We start from the raw sequence: 12,687 nt of genomic DNA on the forward strand, positions 1-12,687 counted from the left end.
TTGTCCTTTTTTCATTGTAGGAGAAAAGCAGCAGCTACGTCACAGCTGTTTATCCTGGATAAGGCTTCCATAAGCTGAGTCAGCGTGATTTAGCCAAAGGTCACATAGACTCATATTTGAACATTCGATTTTTTTGTTGCACAATTCATGTAGAAAAGTCCCAGGTATTAAATACTGGCATAAGTCCAGATGCCTTCATTTCAAGTACTTAAAACTCCCGTCAGAGGTAGAACTTATACAGGCAGACTGGATTATAGCCCAGCAGTGGTCTGTCATTATGCAACAAATAGCTGCAAGAAATATTTCAAGTCTTAGGAATTAACCAGGATTTTTACATTAATTGGTGCTAAAATGACGAAGTTGCCCTTCGGTGGTCTAAACATAATGTGTAAGGCATGATTGAGAAAGCAGAAAATCTTTCACCTGGTGTGTAAAATCAGTAGATCAAGAAGATATTATGTGTGAAACTAAAAAAATAGAAAAGAAAGATCACACCCAAAAAATGTAAAAGTTTGCTAATGATGTTTAAAAGCACAGTAGCCTCTATTTTTGTCAGCCTGATGGAGCATAATAATAGAAGCTGTAGTTCTATTGTGTTTCTGCCTGTGTGCACACTTGGTCCTCTAGAGGGCACTGGTTACCACTGTGACAGTATCACAAGCCTGTGCTGTAGTGGTGCTTGATGGATGCTCAGGACACAGGACTATAAATTCTTGCTCATGTCTTTTTTTTTCTTTTTTTTTTTTGTGAAGTGTTGTCGTTCGGGTGATTAGTATTTTGAATAATAATATAACTCTAGCATCAAATGTGCTAGAGCATTTGCTCTTACTATTTTTTACATACTATACTGCTGAGTGACTGTCTGCTCCTCGTCAAATACATTTCATTGCAATGTTGACCCTGTGCTAACTTGCATATGACAAATAAAAACTGAAACGGAAATGTCTTAGAAAGATTAACATGTTTTCTTTCCCTAAACCTTGCCAAAGTAACATGAATATATGGATTTTACACACATGATACATAAGTGAACACTCACACTTGTACAAACAGGATATTCACTATAGGCCACACAACACAGCACAGACTCATTTTGCACAGCAGACACACTCCACTTGAAGAACTACACATAGGAACCAGTTTCCCATGAGGCCTTTCAGGGGGTGACTTCCAGGTGAAATCCAGGTAACAGTTTAGTAAAATAAGAAGGCATGTATGCAACAATAAACAAAACAAAAAACTAGTATGGAGATAATTGTTAAATATTTTGGGGACGTCTTTATTGAACCTCTGTAAGTTATGCCAAATACATCTTCTTCTTCTTTCGGCAGTTCCATTTAGCGGTCACCACAGCAAATCCTCTTCCTTCACCTCACTCTCTTCTTGCATCTTCCTTTGCCACACCAACCCTCTGCACGTCCTCCTTCGCCACATCCATGAACCTCCTCTGCGGCCTTTCCCTTTTCCTCCTGAATATATCCACCACCCTTCCCCTGCACATGTCTAAACCATCTCTATTGGAATAAATTCAGGATTCTTACTTTAAAATACATCAACATATGAAAAAAAGTCAACCTATTTAATGCATCTTGGTAAAGATTCAACCACATCTGCTCTTCATCCGACCAAAAACAAAGCAGCTCCAAATCATGATGATACTGATGATAATAATTTTTATGAGATTCTTTGAGTTACTGTGACTGAACTGTAAGAGCAGTCTAAGTATATACCTGGTGAGAATTTCAACATATTAAATTAACAGGGTGTTCTGTGATTTTGTATCCTCTTCCCCTGAGAGTCTAATATCACTAACAGCAGGCTTCTTTTATAACCAGAACTTTTCACCTATATTGACTGAGTTTGCGTCCTATCTCAAATATCAAAACTGCAGAATATGTGTGTGTCTCTGTGTGTGCTATGAGATCCTATATGTTACCCTCAAACCACCCAGCATGTGGAGAGTGCTGGGTGGTTTGAGGGGTGGTCTGAGGACAGGGTCAAAAACAAGCTGTAGCTGACATATGATTGGGTAAGGACTCACATGTACTGCTGAATGGAAAAGCACTGAAATGTGACTCCACAGGCTGGGAGGCATTCGCTCTGTTAGTCTACGTGTAGAGTCCAAGCTGAAGCTGAGCTTTTTTCAGCCATTTGTTAAGTTTCTCTCACAGTTTCTCTCAGCACCCACGGCAGCTACCAATTAGCTGTAAGAGCTTTATTAAAAAGGTTGACTAATGCACGTAATTATGTAAATATATTAAATTGTTTAGATGATACTGTGTTATCCATTTTTTTCCCAGAGCATTTTCAACATTGACAGAAAAATATTGACATTTTTTATAAAACAAATAAAGACAAATGCACATGACACACTTATGATTATTGCAAAGGACAAAAGGTGAGAGTGAAAAAATACAAGACTAAGAAAATACTAAAAGGTTTAGTTTTTTTGTAAATTTTGTAAATCAACAAGAAAAAATTGTTAAAATTGGAAGAAATAAGGCAAATGTTTTGGAAAAAAATTGGTATATTACTTACTCAAAAAAATAGAAATATATAGGGAAAAAATAAAGATCTAGCAAATTCACATGAAAAAATATGAATTTGGTCATATTCAGGAGACAAAAAGTGTCATATTTAGGAGAAATTGAGAAACACAAAAACAGCAAATTGAGAAAAAACGTGGCAATTTTTTGCATTTTGCAAGAAAAAATTGTCAATATTGTCAAATATTGACTAAATTGAATTAATGAGAACAAATGCAGATTTATTGTTAAATATGTGACAAAGTTATTAGAAAAACCTGAAAATTTCATGAGAAAAAAACTTTACAAGACAAAAGCTGCCAACAAGGCAAATTTGGGAAAAATAAATAGCAAATGTCCACTTCTCCTAAATTTCCCAGCATGTTCTTCTCTTGCCCTAACATATAGGATCTCAGTATTTGTGACACCAACTCAGTACATTTAGGCATGTAAAAATGGTCAAGAGGGGCAGGCTGTTGTGTGTATTTCAGAAACTACTGATCTAGTTTTCCCACACAACCATCTCTCGAATTTACAGAAAGGACACTGAGTAAGTGGCAGTTCTCTGGGTCACAAGTCCTTTTCTCTGGTAAAAAAAAAAAAAAAAAAAAGGTACTTGTTGATGACAGAGTTCACAGGAAAATGGCCACACTGCTTCAACCGCAAGACATCAGAAACTCAAATAACCCATCATTACAACCAAAGTGTGCAGACAAGCATCACATCTTATGCAAAACTTTGAGGCAGATGGGCTACAGGAGCAGAAGACCACACCAGGTGCCACTCTTGTCTGCTGTGAACAGGAAACTGAAGCTACAATCCACACAGGCTCACCAAAATAGATTTCTGCTGTGACATTTGGATGGAAGGCTCAGAATTTGGCATAAACAACATGGATCCCTGGATCATTTACCAGCACAGCCTACCTGATCGTTGCTAACCTTGCCCATCCCTTTATGAGCACAAAGGAGAACACACCATGTCTCAAACTGGTTTCATGGACATGAAAATGACTTCACTGTGCGTAAATGGCCTCCACAGTCACCACATCTAAATCCCACAGATCCATGAAGACAGACAGGAGCAAGGTGTACCTAATAAAGTGTCCGGTAAGCGCCTTCTCACTGTTTTCCTGCTGTTCTCAGACTCCACCGGTAGATGGCGCCACGCTTTGCTTCTCCACAGCGTAAACACATCACAGCTGCTGCCGACTGACACACAGCGAGGCGTTCTTCGACAGCGCTGCCAGCTCATCCCGCATTCTGTGAACAAATACAAAAATAAAAGTAACATAAAAACCATCACGGCTCGCAGCAGAGATAATCCGGAGGTCATTTTTTCCTGAGCGAAGTAGGAGTTTTAGTTTTTTTTTTTCCTTCTTGCGTGCGTTCGCCTTTGCTACAGCTTTACCCAGGATAGCAGTGAGACCTCCAGGACCGAGCACACTGCGGTGAGTTACAGATGTGTGTTGTAACCCACGCGGATCTAAAAGCCACCAGTGGATCTGGGAATCCCACACGCAGTAGATTAAGCCTTGCTTGTGTTGTGTGTGATACTGTCAGAGCTTCTCGTTCACGTTTTCATGAGGTTAGCCTGAAGAGGGGAAAGGACACAACTCCGACTGTGTAAACAGTAAGGGTGCTGCCACCTGCTCATTACATTTGTTTAGAACTACTTTAATACTAATTTAATTTTTACTTTGGTTATTTATTATTATTACTTTGAGAAAATACTAATTAATCAATTAAGCTATGTAATGTTTCCAAGCAAAAATTCTCTAGTCATGTGGATTTCTTTTCATGTGTCTTTTCCTGAGGATTTTCTCCTTTCCTTCGTCTTAAATGAGTAAACTGAGCAATTTTGGGGTTTTAGATCTTTACGAAACCTAAAAGAAGTTTACTTTTTGGATTGTCACACAAAACAGAACTTGGGGGGAGGGGATTACATAAGAAGCACATATTAATCAATTCGTTGATTATTGGAAAAACAATTAAAAAATAATCAAATATTTGGCAATGACACTAAAAGTGAAATACTCCAAATGCCTCATGGATTTTAGGAACGTTACAAAGGGAAATAATTAACTCCTACACTATGATGAATTGCAGCGCTGCATTCCATGTTTAATATCTTCAGCTAACATGTAGTGAAAATATATTTTGATAATATGAAAGTTAGAAATGAGGGGTGACTCAAAACTTTGGCACAGCACTATGTGATTATATGACTCTGAATGCAAAGTGGCATTAGATGTATCTTGTTTGAATCAGCAATTTTTGAAAATGCATCTAGAACCTGTCTAGGCTCCTCTCGTGGCAACCTTAGGGGACTAGACATAATAGTTTAGAGACGTTCAAAAGTGTGCATTTAAGCTCCTATAATTAACGCTGCATGTCAGGACAAAATCCGTTAAAACCTGTGGCGAGGTGCTGATCAGGGAGAGGGTATGAAACCGTTTCTAAAGCTCTGAGGGTTCCTGTGAACACGTTGGCTTCAATAACTCAAAAACGAAAGATATTTAGGGCCACCAGTAGTAACTAGGGCCTCAAAATAGCCTGGGATGCCTCTACCACTCTAACAGAGCTTTAGCGGTCATCTGGAGTACTTGCTGTGCTAGAGGACTCTTGGATTTCCAGGAAGAAGATTCTCTAACTGAATGAGTCAAAAACTGAATCATCTGGGGAGAATGCTAAGAACTAAGGTTGACAATGTCTCTGTATTTTATCAGGAAAATAGGAAGTAGGTGCAGAGATTTATTGAAACATGCAAATGCAATTATTCTTGTAATTTCTTTATGTAGTTTTCAGGACTACTTCTCCGGGTCTCTCAAGGGACGTTCAAAGCTCTTTGCTCTGTTCCATTGTCTGCTATCTTTTCTATCCAGGTCTGCTTTTACTGCACTGGCAGTGTGTTTGAGACTGTCATGCTGAAAAATTAAGCATATCAGATGCCTTCCAGATGGAATCAGAATGGTAGATCAAAATCTTACTGTACTTCCTTCATTCATAATTTCCTAATCAACTTTAACAATATCCCCAACACCGCAAATTTAGCCCCAATCCATGACACAGCCTCTCTGAACTCCATGACAACAATTTGAACTATCAATTTTAAATATGGATTCATAAGACCTGTTGTCACTGTTTTTATTCCAGTTCTTGTATATTATGGCATACTTCAGTATTTTCTCCCTGTTTCCCTTGGAATGGCTTCTTGATAACCAACCTTACACTGAGACAATTTCTGAGAAGCTTCAGTGAACAGTAGATGGATTTGCTGAGGACACAGATGTATCTTTCAGGTCCTGTGTCAGGTCTTGCTGGAATTTTTCCTATTTCTTTACGGCTTGACTTTTAGATACTGTTTAAACAAACAAACAAATAAAACAAAATTCCTCTGAAAATGATCAGATACAAGGACTGCACTGAATGTGAGTGACATCCTGGAGAACTATTCCTCAGACCAGTTTGAAGAATTAGAAGAAAGTCTGGTTTTTAATGAATGGAGGGTGGTGCTGGAGATGATGTGCTGAGAAGAATGTCTTTCCAAAACATCTCGAAGCTGAAGGGAAAAACAGACTTCCATCAAATATTGAACTAAGAGGCTTTTCTTAATGAGAAAATTCTCTTCTTATTTGCAGGAATAAAATCTCATTTGAACGTGGCTGGATGTTTTGTGAAGTAACTGAGTGCAAAGCTTTAAAGTCTTAAACCTAAGGTGGAATTTCCCTGCCTGTCACGGTGTTAAGTTTCCTGTTTTCATCAAATCTGACAGCCCTGTCCTAGTTAAAAAAAAAAAAAAAAAAAACCCAATGCAGTCTCACCCAAAAGATATTTTACTGTTTTGTTTTCATTTTTTTTAAGGTCCTGAAATGTTTAAACTGAGAAAATGCATAATTTCAAGACAAGTATGAGTAGTTTTAAAAGGGCTGGAAAATGGAGTTAAAGCTGTGCTTACAAATTGTGAAACAGTTTTAGTTCCTCAGTATAAAATGACCAAGGGTTTAATATCTCATCATCCACATTGCATGATGCCATTAAAAGATCTGGAGAAATCTCTGTGTGCAAGCGCCAAGACTGAAAATCAGTATTGGATACTGTGATCTATAGTCCCACAGACAGCACTGCATTAAAAATAGGCATGATTCTGAAACCACTGTCTGTGAGCACAGGTCACTGTGTCATCCACAAATGCAGGTTAATGCATTTGTTCATGCAAAGAGGTAAACATGATCCAGAAACACTGCCATCTTCTCTCGTCCAAAGCTCATTTAAACTGGACTGAGGTAAAGTAGAAAACTGTTCTGTGGTCAGACAAACTGAAATCTCAAATTCTTTTTGGAAAACATCCTCTGGGATCATCTGGCTTTTTATCAGCACTCACTTTAAAAGCCTGCATCTCTGATGGTTTGGGGCTGCATTATTGTCAGTAGGCACCACCATCAATGCTTTAGAGCAACAATGCTCTCATTCAGATGATGTCTTTTTCAAGGAAGGCTTTGCATATTTCAGCAAGACGATGCTAAACCGGAAGCTGCAGCTATTGCCTGCGATCCAGATCTACCCTAAACTATTTGTACGACAAAGATTCAGGACTGGTGAGCAGCTAGAGTCCTATATGAGACATATGGGACAACCTTCCTCTCAGCTATCGCAGATGTTTATAGACTTGTTAAAAGAAAGAGTGGATGCTGCAGAGTAGTAAACACAGCCCTGTCCAGACTAGGGCTGGGCGATATGACCCAAAAGTCATATCTCGATATTTTTTAGCTGGATGGCGATATAAGATATATATCTCGATATTTTTTTAAGCCACAAAGTAAGAACAAAAAGAGAGTTCTTAGTCACACTGTGTCCCAGATGTCACACAAGCACTTTTATTAACATACAGCACAGATGTACATGAAAAATTACTCAAAAATAAATTATGAGCATTCATTAAATAATAATGCTCCATAAATAAAATAAAACAATGTTGTTTTTGTGCATAACAAAGAGCTCACAATTGTGCAGTCAAAATGTAAACTAAAAGACGCTGAGCATAGTAACAAAGAGACAGATGTCACAGCAGCTCTATTTCCAAGTTTTACTGCGTGACTGACAGCCTGGAGTTTGAAATCCACTGCATAACCACGTACGTCTCTTACAGGTGCTATTTATGGTCCTTATACACACACAATACGGTAATATTACGTTGAAGCACAGTACGTATCACTCCGCGAGGCTCCTCGGTAGCCGTAATGCGCCGACAATCTATCAAGCGGTGCAGCTCCGTAGCTGACCAAAATCGTACTCAAACATTTTTGACAGATTGCTGAGCGCCGCGTACCACATAAAATCGGTTCGCGGCCATCAAGCACAACCAGAATTCATACATAAGGCGCGCTGTCAACTTTTGAGAGAATGAAAGGATTTTAGGCTATGCAGCCCGTAGGGACTAGCGCGGTTAGCTCGTTAGCATGGTTAGCTCGTTAACACGTTGACGCCGTCCAGCCCCACGCATGGGGCGATGCGCAGTAACTTGTTAACGGAGATTTGCCGTGTCCATCTTGTCGCTGCCTGCACGTGAAGCGATGGGGGAGGAGGGGGAGTTGTCTTCAGTGAAGGCGAGGCGGAGTAATGTTGCGTAGAGACAAAAGTAGACGAAAGAGAGGCAAACTTACTATAAGTATAACGTAACATAGACTATATCGATATAAAGGATATTGTCACATCTTATATCTCGTATAAAAATATATCGATATGTTTTAAAAACTCGATATATCGCCCAGCTCTAGTCCAGACTTTGTTTTTAAACGTGCTGCTGCATTCAAATTAAGCCAATATTTTTTTCATAAAATTGTACATTTTCTCAGTTTAAACATTTCATATGTTTTTCATTGTTCTATTATAAATAAAACATGGGGTTGTGAAATTTGCAAATCGCTGGAATTTTTATTTGTATTTTACAAAGTTTCCCTGGGTGGAAAAGGAAAAGTGATAGTATTTATACTGTAACCTTTGTTTTGTTTCAAGTAGTGGTGGGCGGTATAAATGGTATACGGTAGAAACAATATGAATTTGGCCAACGGTAGTGTTACGGCCCTAGCAGGGCCTCTCTCTCTCCTGAGGGTGCCTGTGTGGGCGTGTCCAACTACCTCCTGCCTGAGGTGCCACCTTTCCCTCCTGTACAGCTGGCTCCCATCAGCAATTAAGGGTATTTAAGCCCAGAGCAGGGTGAGCTCTGGGCCAGAGTGCCATTTTGTGTGGGCCCAGCTAGTGAGCTGAGTGTCTTGTGGTGTTTCCAGCTAGTGAGCTGAGTGTCTTGTGGTGTGAGCTGAGTGTCTTGTGGTGTGAGCTGAGTGTCTTGTGGTGTGAGCTGAGTGTCTTGTGGTGTGAGCTGAGTGTCTTGTGGTGTGAGCTGAGTGTCTTGTGGTGTGAGCTGAGTGTCTTGTGGTGTGAGCTGAGTGTCTTGTGGTGTGAGCTGAGTGTCTTGTGGTGTGAGCTGAGTGTCTTGTGGTGTGAGCTGAGTGTCTTGTGGTGTGAGCTGAGTGTCTTGTGGTGTTTCCAGCTAGTGAGCTGTGTATTGTGGTTCCCAGCTAGTGAGCTGCGCTTTCCTTTTGACTTTTTGCCTTACTGACCGACGCCTGAGTTTTGTTTGTTTCTTTTATGGTGATAACGGCTTGTCCGTCTCCTTTAGTTGAATTACTTCAATAAAACTGTTTTATTTAACTGTTTTGCCTCCCTGACTCCTTTTTCTGACCCGGTCACTTTTGTTACTTCCCCCTCCCCGCCTAGACCCCTCAGGGGAACGTAACAAGTGGGGGCTCGTCCGGGATTGTTGAAAAGGGAGTTTTGAGTTGGAATTGGTCTTTGATTATCTTGCTGTTTTTACCTTTGGAGATTCAACTTCCCAGTTTAGTTAGGTGAGTGTCCAGCTGAGCTTTGTTTTAAGTTCTTCCTTCGGTCACTCTTTTGTTGTTTTGCCTTTTTTATTTTTGGAGTAATCCTGGGAGGGGATTAGTTCCCTGTTGGGGGTAGGCAATTCAGGGCTCCAGTCGCTGAAGTTTCGCCTTTCAAGTTGCCTCGAGCCCGGCACGCTCCAGAAGATAGGTAAAGTTTGTTGTGCTTAGGAACTGGGTAAGTTGTGTTTGTTTAGTGTATACTGCAAGAGGTAAGTTGGTCAGTTAAAGTAAGTTGTGTAGTTTTCCATTAATCGGTTAATTATTGGGTAGTCTGCTTGAGTTGGCAGACGGGTGTGGCAGTGGTCCTAATTAGGTGGTGTGTTTCTAACCCTTCACCATCCCCAAAATGGTTGACACAGCTGCTAGTGTACAGGTGTCTAGAGGCTTGTTTGTGAGCAATAACATTCACCTGGTTCCAGACTTCTGTGAATCCAGTGTTCACAGCTTTTTCAGTGTGTTTGAACGCCTGGCAACTGCACTGCAGTGGCCTCAAGATGTGTGGGGGGTGATGTTGCTGTGTCGGTTGACAGGTAAGGCTCAAGAAGCGTGTTCTGGTCTGTCTAGGCAGGACGGCCTGGTTTATGGAAAGATCAAAAGTGCCGTCCTCAAAGCCTATGAACTGGTACCTGAGGCCTACAGGCAGCATTTTCGACGGTTGGAGTTGGCGCAGGGACAGTCCTATCTTGACTTTGCCAGGGAGAAGGCGAGGCTCTTTGATAGGTGGTGTGCAGCAAGCCAGGTTAAGGATGTGGGGTCCATACGTGAGCTTATGCTGGTGGAGGATTTTAAAAACTCTGTTCCTGAGTCTGTGGCCCTTTATTTAAGTGAACAGAGGGTTACAACTCTACAGCAAGCTGCCACCCTGGCAGATGAGTTTAGGCTGACTCACAAAGCAAGTGCTGTGGGACAGGATATCCCTCTGCACTATAGCGCATCCTGGACAGGTGAGAGTGGGCCAGCTAAGAAGGAAAACGCAGTTATGGTGTTAAGACCTAGGCCCAAACTGTGTTTTTTTTTTTTTTTTCTGTCACAAGCCTGGCCATGTGGTTGCCAATTGTGTCAGACTGGCACTCAGAAAGCCCACTCAACACGAGAGGGGCCTGTTTTGAGTAGTCAGTCGTGGCTCTCAAACTGACAAGCCTGCCAGGCCTACTGATAGGCTAAACCTGGAGCACAGTTGCTCGGTAGCACCCCGTAATCAGTGTATGAGGCCAACTAACCCTGAGCTGCCGCTGGTTGACCCATGTTCAAAACCACCCTTCAGACCTGCACCCCTTGCTAACAATCATGTTTGTGTTTCAGTGAAGCCTGCTAGCTGCCTGCTGGGTTCTCCACACGCGATGGTTCGAAGCCCCGGCTATCCCATGGGACACTGTTTTGAGGGTCTGGGGCCACTCTCTGGTAATGTGGTGAACCCACTGAGATGGGATTGGCAGCTCCCGCAGGCCATGCCTAACCGTTGCTACGCGGTTTGGTAGGTGGAAAGCCTGCAAAATTCGTGATGAAACGGTTATGGACTCAATTTTGGTTATGGTAATTTGACAAACCATGGGTTTGCATTTATGGGAGGGGGTGTTACGGCCCTAACAGGGCCTCTCTCTCTCCTGAGGGTGCCTGTGTGGGTGTGTCCCACTACCTCCTGCCTGAGGTGCCACCTTTCCCTCCTGTACAGCTGACTCCCATCAGCAATTAAGGGTATTTAAGCCCAGAGCAGGGTGAGCTCTGGGCCAGAGTGCCATTTTGTGTGGGCCCAGCTAGTGAGCTGAGTGTCTTGTGGTGTTCCCAGCTAGTGAGCTGAGTGTCTTGTGGTGTTCCCAGCTAGTGAGCTGAGTGTCTTGTGGTGTTCCCAGCTAGTGAGCTGAGTGTCTTGTGGTGTTCCCAGCTAGTGAGCTGAGTGTCTTGTGGTGTTCCCAGCTAGTGAGCTGAGTGTCTTGTGGTGTTCCCAGCTAGTGAGCTGAGTGTCTTGTGGTGTTCCCAGCTAGTGAGCTGAGTGTCTTGTGGTGTTCCCAGCTAGTGAGCTGAGTGTCTTGTGGTGTTCCCAGCTAGTGAGCTGAGTGTCTTGTGGTGTTCCCAGCTAGTGAGCTGAGTGTCTTGTGGTGTTCCCAGCTAGTGAGCTGAGTGTCTTGTGGTGTTCCCAGCTAGTGAGCTGCGCTTTCCTTTTGACTTTTTGCCTTACTGACCGACGCCTGAGTTTTGTTTGTTTCTTTTATGGTGATAACGGCTTGTCCGTCTCCTTTAGTTGAATTACTTCAATAAAACTGTTTTATTTAACTGTTTTGCCTCCCTGACTCCTTTTTCTGACCCGGTCACTTTTGTTACTTCCCCCTCCCCGCCTAGACCCCTCAGGGGAATGTAACAGTAGAGATTTTGACACTGTACCTCGATAGCGCATGTTGATGGTGTCATCAAGCCTGTTTTGGTCGAAAGCATCGCAGTGGCTGCAAGCAATATCATCTGCAAATTATGCCGTTTGGCAGTAATAGCAAAGAGAAGAAGCACGTTTTGGAATATGAGGAAAACCAAAAACTGCGCTTCACTTCCGTACCATTGATTCATCAATGTTGAATTCTCTCGCAGCGGCTCTATTTCCATGTTGTTGCAGTAAATTAATGACTAACCTCGTAATGTGGATGGATTATCTCAGTAGTTCTCCTGACTGAAGTTTGGTCCATTTAAAGCATCATGCCATGCGATTGCATTTGTCTCTAACCATCAGGAACCCTCACGTTAACCTTTATCGAGTGGAAAAGGTTAGCGTTCATCCTCTAGCTTCACTGTGTTTGTTATGCTAAAATAGCTGTGTCGCTAGCGGTCACGTAGCACATCATTATATACCAGCTAATCCAACTTCACTAACTCTACAAAAGTCACTGTTGTTTAGTTTTCTGTCTTTTATGCTGGAAGTGATAGCAGAGCTGTATGTTTAAATTCTTTCAGAAATCTCAGTCAGAACATGCTATATCATGTTTAGGTGGAAACTAGCGAGCTAACTTCCTGCTAACTTCTAACTCTGTTAAATTTAATAAATTCTGTTTTCATGCTTGGATGTTAAACTTAATTGTTACACTTGGTAAAGCAGCAACGCTGATCATTATACTAACGATGAAAAATTTAGACAGTTTTTAACTCTCAGTGATGCCGCAGTGTTCGTTTGACTTTGGGACCTAAAGCAGACGAAGTTTTGGACCCAGATTACTCCACGAGGCTCCTGACTATGGT

General features: G+C 41.7%; 1 protein-coding gene across 2 annotated transcripts in view; it reads left to right on the plus strand.

Annotated features, from left to right (window-relative positions):
- Positions 1-3,727: 3,727 nt before the first annotated feature.
- LOC101464917 (growth hormone receptor) overlaps positions 3,728-12,687 on the plus strand; it is a 35,275-nt gene continuing 26,315 nt past the window's right edge. Inside the window, exon 1 of one of the 2 annotated variants that reach the window (XM_004538491.6) lies at positions 3,728-3,975. The gene's annotated coding sequence lies outside the window, so the exon portion shown is untranslated. Of the gene's footprint in view, positions 3,976-4,047; positions 4,158-12,687 lie in introns of those variants that run through there. The other variant, XM_004538492.5, reaches the window with a different exon arrangement.

The sequence above is a fragment of the Maylandia zebra genome, linkage group LG7 (assembly GCF_041146795.1).
Source record: "Maylandia zebra isolate NMK-2024a linkage group LG7, Mzebra_GT3a, whole genome shotgun sequence".
Taxonomy (NCBI): domain Eukaryota; kingdom Metazoa; phylum Chordata; class Actinopteri; order Cichliformes; family Cichlidae; genus Maylandia; species Maylandia zebra.